Here is a 15,377-nt window from a genome sequence, read left to right on the forward strand (position 1 = left end):
AGCGCACTGTTACTCCATCTCGGAGTGTCCTGGCGCTGTATACCGCTGGGGAACCCGTCCTGGCTTTCCCCGTGAGATGGTCCTGCCTGGGCACCCCCAAGGTGAAGCCAGGCATCCCCGGCGCTGATGGGGCCGTTGTGGAGATTAAGCAAGCTATTGCCCTGAGTTGCAGAGTGGGACCCATGGTTAGCTTAGGGACCTAGGCGAGAATTATCGAGTCCACGGACATTGATCCAAGACCCTGCCGCGACGGGAATTGAACCCTGGTCCTGGGCCAACCTCTGCTTCAGGGTCTGCCACTTCCAACCAGTGAGCCACACTTCTCCAGGTGGAAAGGATAGCTTTTTATTAAGGTTGTCTTTAAACCTACCATCAATAAGGGGCATTCGGACTAGTGCAAGGTGCCCACTAGAATAGTGGACAGCATATGCCAGGCAAACTTCTCACAGTTCCCTTGTGGAAAGCTACGCTCAGTAGAATGCGTTTGAGCAGGCTACGGTGGCAAGCCAGTGATAAAGGCCACATGCCTGATAGTTTATTACGTAGATTTATGATAAAGGCAGTAGACCTGACATATTGATTGTGAAAAACATGTGTAAAAGTCAATGGCCATTTAAGGGTGGTTTGTTATTACTCTGAACTACAGTTATGTTTTTTGATATATGAAATCTCATACATTACCTTAGTACCAGACAAATCATGAGTATAAAAGATTTGCACTGTAAGAATCCTTCTTAAGCCATGTTAGGAGAAATATTATTTTGCTTTGCTATCTGTAATTGTGTATACTTGGGAATGTATGACTGTATGGCTGGTGATTGCCTTGTGGGAAAGCTTATGCTCAGTACAGTAGTCCTGGATTGGTTATGGTGACAAGCCTATGGTAAAAGCTATAGGTTTGATTGGTGTGTATAGTAATAATATGCCCGATACCATAGGTCTAGCATGTTTATAATGAAAATGCATTACAAAGGAAGTAGGTCTGATGTATTTATTCTGATAAGCATATGGTACAGCCAGTAAGCCTTTATTTTTGGATTATTGTCTCATGTTGCAGGCCATAGAAAGGTATTTGCTTACATGTAGCCTCACGCATTATCATCAAAGGCATGGATTATCATGTTAGTCACCTACTCTGCCAAACCCTGGGTGTAGAATTGCACTGTAATGGTTCATGTTAGGCTTCATGAAGAGGGGCTGTATATTGTTTTGTCAACTGACATTTTGCATATATTGGTAATTTTATAAATGTGTACCTGATGAATGCCAGCTTCTCACAATTTACACAATACCTTTCCAAGACATACTCCGCTGCTATGTTTAGCTTTATTATTGCAAGCATGTGCCCACTGTGTTTAGAAGGCAGATTTTTTTTATTTTTCTACATATATACTTTTACTTTTGAGATATGTTATTGAGTTTGTATGTGCATTATTACAATTGTATCAGAAAATGAATGAAAGGATGAGTCATTGGATGGATGAATTGAAGCATAAGTTCACAGATGAGCAACAAAGTACATTTATGATGCCTTGTTGAGTGTCTACATCAGTGAAATAAATGTCACTTTCATTCATAAGCTAGACCTTTTGGCATTACCAATGCTTGTTACTAGGAATGTGGGGGAGATGACATTATTCATGAGTGGCGGTCGCTCATGTAAGCCATGATGCATTTCCCTCCATTTACGATGGCAATAAATTGAGGTGTGACAAATTTTCATTTTTTCTCAAAGTACACATAATTGTTTGAAAAAAACATTGCTTACGTGAAATACTTTTCAGTGATATGTCAAGTAGATGGTCTATGCAAGCATATGCATTGAAACGAGATGCCATGTGAGATACTAATACATATATTTGTTCTTTGGAATAGTAAATGTATACTTACCTATAAATGCTTAGCTTCACATTGTTTTCTGGCCAAGCTATTTTCTAAGGATGGTATTTAAAACACCACATTCTGGTAGAATACACCGATCTTCCTCAAATTGACATCACACTTTTTTACTACTTTTTCGTATTTGTTTAATGTATATGTAAAGGACTATTTGTACCCAAAAAACAATAGTGACCTGCAGCATAAATGCTAGAAGCCTGCAACGTTTCCTGCAGAACCTGTGCAGGCCTCTTCACAGTTGTCTGACTTTAGACCCATCTAGGCCTTTGAGTACATTTCCTGATTTTTACATAAACCTCCTGTTTCCTGCCCCACAGCGTGCACGCTTTATTGTCATATATATAATATAGCTTACGTATCTTACACCCTAGATTTTAATAAAGCAATGGCAGTATCTGCACTTTCAGAAAGGTGCTGTTCTAAACCGTGTCGGTTTTGAGGAGAAGCACCTAATGCCTCTCAGATTTTTCGAAAGATGTGACTTTTGTGAACTATATCATATTTGCTTCTAGATAAATGCGCTGAACCTTGTTTTGCTGGATTCTACTTTCTAATTAGGTTAATCCCAGATGTGTATCCTCCGCGGGTTTCAAAGAGATAAATCTCTTCGTACCTCCCGTCTTTAAAAGTGTCAGTCTGCAATAATTAGCGCAACCACGAGCCACCTGCTGTCTCGAGGACAGATGCACTTTATGCTTCGTTACTATGGTACTCAATAATTTAAAAAAATAAATAAATAACCGTGAATTCATGCCATAATTCTGTAAACATGTTTATGTGCAAGAGGGGCTGGCTTGTTTACAAACATGCTCCAAGAGGGGACTTTTGAGGAAGTGAGTGAGAACAACGGTTGAAAATCCCCCTTCTCTATCTTGTGACCAAAAATGAATCCTGATATTCCTGCTGGTGGCAAAAATAGGTCATGGAGACTGAGCTGGAGTGTGAAAATGAAAGTACTCAATAAAGGAGGAGGCGTTTGTGCGTCAGAGCTAACGTTCTCCCAGGTGTGTTGTAGTATTTTCAGAATGTACAGAAGGTAATACGTCGACGGTTGTAGTCTTTTTTTTAAATACGATTCAATATATTAAGACTGTGTGTTGATGTTTCAGCCACATGACTCGCTGGTAATGCTGCTTTGCTATTGGTTCATGGGAGTAGGACAGGGAGTGAAAGGTGCATGTTGTAGTGTCTTTAAGATTATGTGCGCTACGATCCTTGCGGTTCTGGGCAGACTTTAAACAGGAATTACACAAGCTGCTGGGAAGAATTAAGGTGTGCGATCGTATGCTGTGGAATAAAGTCGTCTGTTGCAGAGCTCCAGGTGTCCTGTGTTTCATCTGAATTCTCCGGACCGTGGAGGATGCTACAACTTCCACTGAGAAGGGGATTTGTGTCCCAGAGAAGCAAGACTGTTCTCCCTGAGAATTTGCAACAATATAGCAAACTGCTCATGCATGCCATGTGCTCCTCAAAACAATGTGAAGAAGTCTGAGGTCGGCGTATCTGGAGTGAAAGCCCCGCTCCAGCCCGTGCATGGCCCCTGGAAGAAGCACATTTGAAACAAAAGTCCACCAGAATCTGCTGGTAAGGCTGAAAGAAGAGATATTGCACTGTGCTATAACATAGAGACATCAACCAGGCAAAGCAAACGCTAAAGGCAGTGGTAACCAGATTCAAAAGCAGAAATATACTTTGTGGCACAAGGGAGTGAAGTGCCATATGGCAGCAAATCAGACGTGACGACCCAGCCCAGGTGAGAGGCCAATGCATGCATACGTTGTTGGTGGCATCCAGTGCAAAAAATGCTGCCCAAACAGCAAATACTTCTGATGGCAACATAAGGGAGCGTAGCATATGATTAGGCTTTCCTGTTTTCAGTTTCTACTTTTGGTAAATTCTGGTGGTTTTTTTCAGTGATTTCAGTACCTTAAAAAACAGTTGTTATCAGTGGTTACATATTTGCGCGCCACTAAAAACAACAAAAAAAATGTTTTTCTGGTGTTTATGGAACGTTTTTCTTTTATTATTGTTTGCTTTCTGCACTGATAGGACATGGTATGTAGACAGTGTACGTATAGTGTATATGAGGTCCAAATAGATTTTTGCAAATTAAACTTATTGTAGTACACCATACACTACTTCTCCAGTGAGTCTTTGGTCATATGTGCTCGCTCTTTCCTTCTCATGTAAACTTCTGTGAAAAGGACCTCTCAATATTGGCACTTGAGATGGGCAACGCCAAAACAGCCAGTACACAATTTGTTAACTCTGGTCACTGACATAGCTTTCCATGCCAATACTGGTGCAATGGAACATTTCGATTCTCATGGCAGGTTCTGCAACATTTGCATTGAGCTGGCGCTTGTCCCCTTTACCTAAGGGATCTCGAACTTGTACAGAGTACCACAGTTAGATGTCATTGACTTCAAATGCCATTGGTGGTGAAGGGACATTTCTATGCATCACTTCAAGCTATTTCTCATACATTGTAAAATAAACGTTCCTGAATTGCTCTTCAACATTGCTTTGCTTACCAAGTGGCAAGCACTCTAACATGGAACATGTTGCAGTGCCAAAGTCACTAAAGGTGCCACCCAGATGTTTCACATCTACACCAATTATGCTAAACATGAGGTTCCGTGACAATTGTAAGTGGTGTTTTCGACTCGTACGAAAATAGTCGAGTTTAGTATCTACGAACCGCAAATGACGAGTTTAGTAAGTGTGCGCAGTTTCGCTGTGCTAACTTAAACCGTTCGTTTGCTACGTGGGTTTTTCATCTGTACCCACGGGTTCCATCTTAGATACGGCATCCATTTTGTCTCTTGCCCTCAAGTAGCCAGCGAACGGACGTTGTCCGCTTCGCGACCCTGGGACTCCCAAGATATTTGCGGAAGACACATGTCCTTTGTAAGTGTCTTTATGATGAGGGGGATGATACTGTAAGGCAGATGGCCCCGCTCGAGGCTCATCTCGCCGTACCGGTTTATTATCTCAGCCGTGCATCTCATTAGGCACGTCCCTTTGATGCCTGTAGCTCGTGTTTCCCGATACCTCCCCTTTTACACCCTTTCCAATCTCCCCACTGTTTCCATCTTCCTCTGCACCTGTCCTTGTTCCTTTTTCGATCTGTTTTACTGCTGATTGGAATGTACTAATGGTGTGAAGATGGGTTTTTTACAGTTGGGAACCGCCAAATGTTTCCGCACTTATGTCCCGGACCTTATGAGTATCAAAGTGACCAAAGCGACCCCTCTCGGGGATAATTGTGGGAACCGGGTTGTAAACCTTTGTCTGCTATGCAAACCTATGGGAAAATCGTGTATAAAAGGAGCGATCCACAGAACCAAGTTGAAGCAGTCTCCCTGAACTACACTCGTTGTACTTCCGTGATTTCTGTGTTTCCCTGCAGCAAATAAACCTTGAATCTTTGACGCCGAAGGAAGTGTCCCGTGTCTCTGTCATTCGTACGCCGGAGCAGGTTACCCACGAAGGTTTCAGGTGTTGTCCACTGGCACCGCTGGGTCTTAAAGAACCCAGTCCTTCAGTTGGCGCCCAACGTGGGGCTGCATCAGTGGTACCGGTCCAAGCCCGACGATCGTGAGGAACTTCGTGTGAAATCTCCGAGGGAAGGTGCACTCCGCTTCATCGATCCTGTTGTCGAAACAAGTGGCCCGAAGACTTTTCCCGCGAAGATTCCCGCCTCCTGACGGCTGCGACGGACTGCTGCCCTGACTGTAGACCTGTTTTGGCGCCTGGCGTAGACCTTGGTAGAGCGAGACGATTGACGGGCCTTCCTGGTGACGCCATCGATCTTTGAGTTAAGTATTTGTGGGTCGCTCCCAGTGTTCTTGGTTGTGGTTGCTTAGTGGTTGCATGGTTCCATTGCATTTGTAGTTCTTGGTACTTTGTTGTGTTGTTTGACGACTGCAGCAGCCAAAAACCGAGGGTTTTTGCTTTTGCTGGGACTTGGTAAATCCCGTAACCCTTGAAGTTTGTGAAACTCGACTAGTGTGCAAGATGCCTGGTTGCAGTACTTTGTTTAGTTGTTTCAGACGTTGTGGTGCGGATTCCCGACTGGAGGACTCGTGTCCGATACCTCCGGTTGGAACTCCGACTTATGAACTGTACAGTAAACATGGGCTAGGTCCGATTACTTTTAATGATTATTGGATTCGCTATACAAAGAAGGACGGTGTCCTTAGTTGGCCACCTCATGGTAGCTTTGAGACCCCGATTTTAGATAACTTAGAGGCTAAATTGTTCGAGAAAAAGTCAAGGCCGGCCATGTTTGATGCCTTTCAGTTGTGGCTTAAAGAAGCCCGACAGAAAGAAATCAGACAGACTAAACGTAAACAGAGAGATGGTGTTGCTACCATTGTAAAGAAAGCAGAGCAATTTCAGCGTGATAAGGAGGTTAAGGAAAAGGAAGTGTTTGATAGACTACAGCGCATGACTATAGATAAATGCTAAATGCTATCCTGCGTTGCCTACGGAGTCGGAAAAGAAGGAAGAAACAGTTGAGGATCCTTTACTGTCTTATCTTATGAAGTCGCCACCTCCGTACGTACAGGGTGCCGCAGCTCCTGTGGTCCCCCCTGTACCTATTCTTCCACCTATTCTTCCTCCACCTATTCCTCAACCTGCACCCGTTCTTCCGACTGTTCCTGCTCCTTTGTCTGTTGCTATCCCTACTGCTCCTCCGCTTCCACATACTCCTGCTCCCGCTACTGCTCCTGCTCTGTTAACTCCTGCTGTTGCTTCTGTCTCTACTCCTTCGCTTGTTAGTCCTGTGTCCTATACTTCTCCCTCTACTCGTAGTCGTACTTCTCCTCTTGCGGCTAGCTTCTTTCATTCTCTGGGACCTGTTCTTGGGTCCGCTGGTTCCGATGGTCCTCAGAGACGTAGTCAGCTTCCAGGTAACAGGGAACGCGCTTCGCTATATAATATGGCGATGGGTTGGATGACGCATCCCCTTAGAAATCCACCACGTATTGTGCTCGACACGTTTTGTCAATTTAATATACCAACCCAAAGGTTCGTGTTTGAAGAAATGTGTAAGGTTCTTCGTGATCAGATATCGGCCGACGCACCTGACGAGGTGCTGACCGCTTTGTCTGATTTGCAGCTTCAGTTCTCGACTGGACTGATAGTGGATACCAACGTTCGACGTGCGGTTGAGCGGTTGCTATCTTTCCGTCCCACTCCTATACCTCAAGCCTTGTTTGTTGAGGATGTTGAAAGACAGCCAGATGAGTCTGGTCAATTTCCTATGCGTGAAGTTCCACCAGTATGGATGCCAGGTGATGCTAATGCTAATCCTATTATTCTGCCACATTTCCAGAGAGTATGGATACATCTCCCATGGAAACGATCAGAAGTGTTACAGGTAAAGCAATCTTTGCCTGACCCTCGCAAAAATCTTGCAGGGTACTATAAAGAATTATCGCAGCTCGTAGACGCTACGATAATGAATCTTGCCGATATCGACATGTTGTTCGGCAATGTTGTACCGCAACCGGTATGGGCTAAGATTCGTCAGGAGAATCACCCAAATGAATTAGGTGGTGATTGGGCTGCCATTGTGGCGGCGGATGGTTTGCAAACTGGTGGTGCTAAACCCGAACAGCTGATTGCTGCTCTTCCTCAAAGAATAATAACGCTCATGAAAACTCTTATGCCAGCTATGAGAGTGAATTGGGACAAATTGTCAGCTTGCAGACAGAAGAAGGACGAGAGTGTCTCCGACTTCTTTACGAGATTCGAGGAGGCATTCATCGACCATAGTGGCCAGGATATGGGTACTGAGGGTGGTCAGCGGTTGTTCGTAGACAAATTTGTTTCAAACTTATTGCCCGAATTGAGCAATAAATTGAAAAATTCAGAAAGTGCGTGGGCCGTTTCTACCTCGGCTCAAATATTGGCTACGGCACAGTATTATGAGAATAGAGAGAAAGAAGAGAACGACCGTGCTGATAAAAAGACGAAAGAACTCAAAACTAAAGTGTTGTTACAACAGGCCTATCCTCCACGTTCGAATCAGAATGCTTCGCAACAAAATAGATCGCAGCCACAATCGAACCGATCACAATCTCGTAATGACTCCTCTTCCCAAAGATCCTCGTTAGGGTACAATCAATGTGCCTATTGTAGACAGGAGGGTCATATCAAATTCAATTGTCCTGTTCTAAACGATCGTAATAGTGGTAATTCATCTAGAGGAGGTCGTGGTGGTTCACAGCAGACGTCACGTGGTAGAGGTCGTGGTGCTCAAAATGACCGTTCAGATAACTCATCTAATTCCGATAATTGTTTTGATCAACGTGGATCATCGCAAGGACGATCTGCGCAGTACAATGTAGACGATTATTACGTCGATCAGGGAACTGACGACAGTAATTACTAGGACAGCCATGGACAAGGAGAGGGAGTGGTATCAGTTCCGGTTGATCAGAGAGGGCCTTACGTCGCAGTTGCTACATCGGGCGTCGTTGAGCCTTTTCTGTTGGACACTGGTGCAGCGAAAAGTTCCATAAAGCATTCGAAACTCCCTGGCGCACCTTTGTCTGGCTTAACAAATGTTTCCGTTGGATTCTCTGGCGCCCCCGTTAGCAATCCAGTTTCGCGCCCTCTGCCCCTTACAATTGGGCCTCGTGAGCTAGAAGCTCCGTTGATTTTGACTACGGGTTGTGGTGAAAATCTTTTGGGCCTGGATTTGCTTAAACGTTTGTATGCAACTCTGTATTGTTCCCCTGCGGGTGTAAAGCTTACGTTGGGAGAGAGGGTTGTCTCTCCTATGTACTTGTCTCTCGATAAGCTTCCACCGGAATTGAGTTCTCTTCCTGCATCTTTGTGGGCAACAGGTCCCAATGACGTGGGCCTGCTTGATATCTCCCCTTATGTTGTTCAGTTGAAATCTAATGTGCGATTGCCACGTATTCCCCAGTATCGTATCTCTCTTGATGGTGAACGAGCATTGTTAGCGATCATCTATGATTTGATCGAGAAAGACGTTATTGAGGAGACGCGGGGAAACGTGTGCAACAGCCCTGTACTGCCCATTCTAAAACGTACTGATCCTTCGAAACCACCTGTTTACCGTTTTGTTATCGATTTACGGGAGGTGAATAAAATTGTGATTCCTCAGTTCCCCGTTGTGCCTGACATCACGGCACTACTGACTCTGATTCCAGCTTCTGCATCTTGGTTTTCGGTGATTGATTTGAAGAATGCGTTCTTCAGCGTTCCCATTGCGGAAGAGAGCAGAGACCTTTTCGGTTTCTCTCTTGGTGGACGCAGCTTCCGGTTCAAACGCGCTCCTCAGGGCTACTGTGAGAGTCCATCGATTTACAGTCAAGCCTTGAAGGGTCAACTGGATGCGTTTCGGTTGCCGGCTGGTGCGGCCTTAATCCAATACGTCGATGACTTATTGGTAGCTGCAGATACTCAGGACATTTGCAAAATTGCTACGGTATCGCTGCTGCACCATCTCTGCGAGTTAAATCACAAGGTGTCACCTTCTAAACTCCAATATTGTTGTCAAGAAGTAACCTATCTAGGTCACTTATTGTCAAAGGAGGGAAGGCGGTTGACCCCAGAGAGAATTGCAGCAATTGCGCGAATGGCTGTGCCAACAACCCAAAGAGATGTGCGTGCCTTTCTAGGTATCACGTCGTACTGCAGGCAATGGATTCCAAATTTTTCATTGCTAGCGAAACCATTGGTAGCTCTTACGTGCAAGGATGTTTCAACTCCTTTACCATGGACGGAAGAATGTCAGAAATTTTTTTCTGAATTACGTGATTCATTGTGTTCGGCTCCTGTGTTAGGTACTCCTGACTATAGCAAGCCGTTCACATTATATGTTCACGAGAGGGAAGGTTGTGCGTTGAGTGTCTTAACGCAACCTTTTGGTGGTAAGCAACGTCCATGTGCATATTTTTCATCGACCTTGGACCCGGTAGCTAGAGCATTGCCGAGTTGTTTGAGAGCAACAGCGGCAGCTGCGGTGTCCATCCGACAATCAGCAGGACTGGGCATGGATAATATGCTTACGGTGATGGATCCGCATGCAGTCGACACTCTTTTAAATCGTACGAAAACTCAGCACTTGACGAGTGCGAGATTGTCTGGGTACGAGTTGACGCTGCTGGCAAGCCACATTCAGATAAAACGTTGTAATGTCCTGAATCCGGCGACTTTGTTACCAATTAGCTCAGAGTCAGATGAAATAACAGAACACGACTGTTATTTGAGGACAGAAGAGGAAACAAAAGGTCGAGTGGACCTTAAAAACACTCCTTTGGAAGACCCAGATGGAACGCTGTATGTGGATGGTTCATGTTTTAAATTACCGAATGGCGATGTGACTACTGCATATGCTGTTGTAACGTTGAATACTGTTGTTGAGACTGCAAGATTAAATCAGAATTCTGCCCAAGCTGCAGAACTGATCGCTCTTACCAGAGCGTGTGTGTTAGCGAAAGGGAAACGTGTGAATGTGTTTACCGACAGCCAATATGCCTTTGGCGTCGCACATAGTTTTGGACGGTTGTGGAGAGAGAGAGGTTTTCTAACATCGCATGGTACGAAAATTCAGCATGGTCAGCTTGTGAATGATCTTTTGGATGCACTTACGTTGCCTAAGCAAGTGGCGATTGTTAAATGTAGTGCGCATCGTAAGGTGACGGATGATGTTGGTCGTGGTAATGCGTTTGCGGATGAGACTGCTAAGGAGACTGCCCGGAACCTTAGCACTCGAATGTATGTGACAAGTTCGGTTAGGTGGCCTACAGAATCGAGTATGTGTGAGGACACTATCAAGAGTGTCAAAGCGATTCAGAATGAGGCCACCGAGACTGAAAAGATGAAGTGGAAAGAAAGTACGGGAAAGTTGGATGCGAATGGTTGTTGGATTGACTTATCGGATCAGAAAAGATGGATGTTGCCTGATGCGTATGTGCTGGCTATTGTGACTATGGCACATGGGTTAGCACATATTAGCGCGAAAGGTATTTGCAAGTTGTTGTCTCCTGTGTGGAAGAATGATGGTATCACAAAATGTGCTGAACGATTGGTTAAGAATTGTATGGTATGTATGTTGTACAATCCTGGTAAGGGAACCCCAACTCCTCCTGGTAGTTTTGCTCCCCCTTCATGTCCCTTTGAGGTGATCCAATTAGACTTCATCCATATGGAGCGATGCAATAACCTGAAATACGTTTTAGTTGTGGTTTGCGCGTTCTCCCGATGGATTGAAGCCTACCCTCTTAAGGACAACACTGCTTTGTCAACTGCGAAAATCCTACTGAAGGAATACTTTCCTCGGTATGGAATGCCTAGAGTTGTGTGGTCCGATAACGGAAGTGAGTTTGTGGGGAGTGTGATGAAGAGTGTGTGTAAGGGCCTTGGAATTAATCAAAAATTCCATAGCGCCAATCATCCCCAGTCAGCTGGTCTGGTTGAAGGGTACAATGGCACCCTTAAACTAAAGCTAGCAAAGATTCAGGCTACGACTGGTCTCTCGTGGCCTGACGCTTTACCCTTAGCATTATTGTCAACAAGGGCAACTGTACACTCCCGAGTAGGGCTCAGTCCCTATGAAATAGTGTTCGGTCGTCCTGCAAATGTTTGGGGGGTCCCTAGACCGGGTGTGTTCTGTGATCTTGAGTATCCAATGTTGATCGATTATCTTCATGACTTGACTGCTAAACTGAGGTTAATTCACCAACAGGTTTACGAAGCATTGCCGACGCAGACGGAGGGTCCAGGCCACCAGCTCCAGCCCGGAGACTGGGTGGTGACGCGCAATTTTTCGCGCAAGAAGAACTTGGAGCCAAGATTCACTGGACCCTACCAGGTCCTCCTTGCCACGAGAACTGCAGTTCGTCTAGAGGGTCGGAAAAACTGGGTGCATGCCACCCATACCAAAAAAGTCCCTATTCCATTGCCGGCAGACTCGTGGGTGAGGAGAGGCATTGCATCAACTGAAACCGAAGGATTGCCGGCGTTTGTACCTTTCAGCGACGCACAACCTGTCGGAGAATCCTCAGTGCAGCAGAAAGACACTGTTGAACATTTGTCATCAAAAGACTCAAGACCAGAACATTCAACTGATCAACAGAACGCTGTCTCTTCAACGGATCCTTTGTTTGACGAACAGACACGTCCTGGGAAAACTCGATACTTTTTGCGATCCAGCACTAAAGACTAATAAAAGATCCTGTTCTGTCCCTTGACAATTGCATTATCCCGTTTTCCACGATCAGTTTGAACACTCGTATCATTGTAATTATTTTTGTATATATACACTGAGTTTCGTTCCTCATATTTTTGCTTCCACAGCTGAGAGACACTTTGCATACACATAATTGTGAAATAAAGGCCGTAGGGCCGCGCGTGTACTTCCTTCTGGTTAGTAGGTCTTGACACTAGGTTAAAGACCGTCGGTTCCTGGGAACTCCTAGGGATTGACTATTGCTACACAGAACGAAGTGCGTCAAGAAACGTTGCGGACGGTCGTAGGGGATGGCATTTTCGAAGCTGATGGACTTGGAAGGAGCTCAGGCGCAAAGGTTCAAGTTGCAACAACTTAGTCGTACCAAATGTTTTATGTTCCAAATATTCGTATTGCTTTTGACTGTTTCTGCATTATTGGCGGGTGGGGTGTATTACATGATGTCTTGTTTCTTATCTCCTGCTATACCTACTCCTACCTCTAATCCCCAATCTACCACTGTTGCATCTCCCCATTCTTTTCACTTCTTACCTGAACACGAACAGGCTAGACGTGCAGAATTCCGCAACAATTCCTTTATTCAGCTCCTTCACCAGCATCAGTTAGTGGTTAACACTACTAATTGTTGGGTGTGTGGGTTGATGCCACACACTACGGATAAGGGAATTCCATATCTGGTGTTACCGTATAGTTCCCAAGGGTCCGCTCGAGCATTTCAAACAATGTTTCGAAGCGCACTAGATTCTCAACCCAATCGAGAGCCACGTTCTCCCTACCTTGGCCCTGGCTCGTACTATAAGCCTTTGTCTGTAGCGATAGAAGACTTAGATAGAGATATCTATGAGCCGTCGCTCATTCCAGTGGAAGAGGTACAAGCCTATAGGGTCCTGAGTAAGGTCGAGTACAGTGTGCTCACGAGTGATAAACAGCTTAAAAGCTCGCCTCCGATATGGGTCGTACCTCACATTGGTAATTTTTGTCTAATGGGTCGTGGCCGAAGATCGAAAGCCCGACTTGGAGAGAGCGCTTGCGCTGAAAATTACATGCTGACGATGATCTCGTCCCCTGTGTTTCTGGCTGCCAAGAGTACCTACTTTGTCTGTCATGATCGTGCGTATGCATGGTTGCCCTCTGACTTCATGGGCTCATGTTTTATCGCAAACTTGTTGCCTCCGACGTTTACTGTAGATGCAGATTATCACAAGACTAGAGTTGTGAGAGGCGTAATTAGCGAAGAGGATACTGCCGGTCAAGAGGCAGGAGACTTTTTCAAGGGTTTCCTCCCGTTTTGGGGACCTATGGTTAATAGTAGGAACCTGAGACAGTTGACTCGAGTGGTAGAATCGACAGCTAATATTACTGCCAGTGCCCTTGGTAATATCACCACAGAACTTCAGGCGGATAGACTTATGACGTTACAAAACCGTATGGTTTTAGACGTGATCTTAGCAGATCGAGGTGGGGTATGTAAGGTGATCCATTCGAGCTGCTGTATTTTCATTCCTGATAACGCTCCGACTGTTTATCAAGCCATCTCGAAGTTGCATAAGATCTCCGAATCCATACACATGGATGTAGGGGATTGGACGCTACTTGGGTGGTTTTGGGGCCTGATGTCGACTTGGGGTTGGAAGATTCTGATGATCATCGGAGTTGTTGTGGCGTTCCTGTCCACGTGTTGCCTTTGTGTGCAGTGCGGTCCTGCCTTATGTGGCCTCTGCGCTACAACGTGTATGAGACAGCCGCCTGTTACCAATGGAACTCGGTTGGACAGAGCTATGCTACAGCAACATCTAGATGGTCTGATGAATATCGAATATGATTCCGACTAGTACTTGCCTACATGAGGGCAAAAGGAGCGTCTGAGGTTCCGTGACAATTGTAAGTGGTGTTTTCGACTCGTACGAAAATAGTCGAGTTTAGTATCTACGAACCGCAAATGACAAGTTTAGTAAGTGTGCGCAGTTTCGCTGTGCTAACTTAAACCGTTCGTTTGCTACGTGGGTTTTTCATCTGTACCCACGGGTTCCATCTTAGATACGGCATCCATTTTGTCTCTTGCCCTCAAGTAGCCAGCGAACGGACGTTGTCCGCTTCGCGACCCTGGGACTCCCAAGATATTTGCGGAAGACACATGTCCTTTGTAAGTGTCTTTATGATGAGGGGGATGATACTGTAAGGCAGATGGCCCCGCTCGAGGCTCATCTCGCCGTACCGGTTTATTATCTCAGCCGTGCATCTCATTAGGCACGTCCCTTTGATGCCTGTAGCTCGTGTTTCCCGATACCTCCCCTTTTACACCCTTTCCAATCTCCCCACTGTTTCCATCTTCCTCTGCACCTGTCCTTGTTCCTTTTTCGATCTGTTTTACTGCTGATTGGAATGTACTAATGGTGTGAAGATGGGTTTTTTACAGTTGGGAACCACCAAATGTTTCCGCACTTATGTTCCGGACCTTATGAGTATCAAAGTGACCAAAGCGACCCCTCTCGGGGATAATTGTGGGAACCGGGTTGTAAACCTTTGTCTGCTATGCAAACCTATGGGAAAATCGTGTATAAAAGGAGCGATCCACAGAACCAAGTTGAAGCAGTCTCCCTGAACTACACTCGTTGTACTTCCGTGATTTCTGTGTTTCCCTGCAGCAAATAAACCTTGAATCTTTGACGCCGAAGGAAGTGTCCCGTGTATCTGTCATTCGTACGCCGAAGCAGGTTACCCACGAAGGTTTCAGGTGTTGTCCCCTGGCACCCCTGGGTCTTAAAGAACCCAGTCCTTCAAACACTTGGCAGACAAGGGTTTTTTCAGACTCTAGTTTTTTTTATCATGTCCACTACAGCAGATTTGTTTTCCTGTAACAATCTAATAATGCAGTAGAGTGTACTTTTTTTTACATCACTATCAATATGCGACCAAAGATCCTCACATTTCTTGCCTTTGGCATCATCACTCAGCCAAAATTCTGTAAACGGTTGCCACATGGATAATTTAGGATTCATAGCCCCTTGTACTGAGAACAATCAGCTAAAGGACACAGTTGGGATGACTCTTTGATGCCACACAAAGCAAGAAACGATAAATATTTGCGTTTTAGTTCCTGTGCATAAGAAAACGGTGTTCCAGAATGGACTAAAAAGTAAACCGCATCCCTCATTAACTCTGAAGAATATAAAGGTGCTTTCAGCATACCATCTAACAAGTGGCAAGGATCTCCTACAGGGAATTACTTCAGCTTGGGTAT

The sequence above is a fragment of the Lissotriton vulgaris genome, chromosome 9, assembly GCF_964263255.1.
Source record: "Lissotriton vulgaris chromosome 9, aLisVul1.2, whole genome shotgun sequence".
NCBI classification, from domain to species: domain Eukaryota; kingdom Metazoa; phylum Chordata; class Amphibia; order Caudata; family Salamandridae; genus Lissotriton; species Lissotriton vulgaris.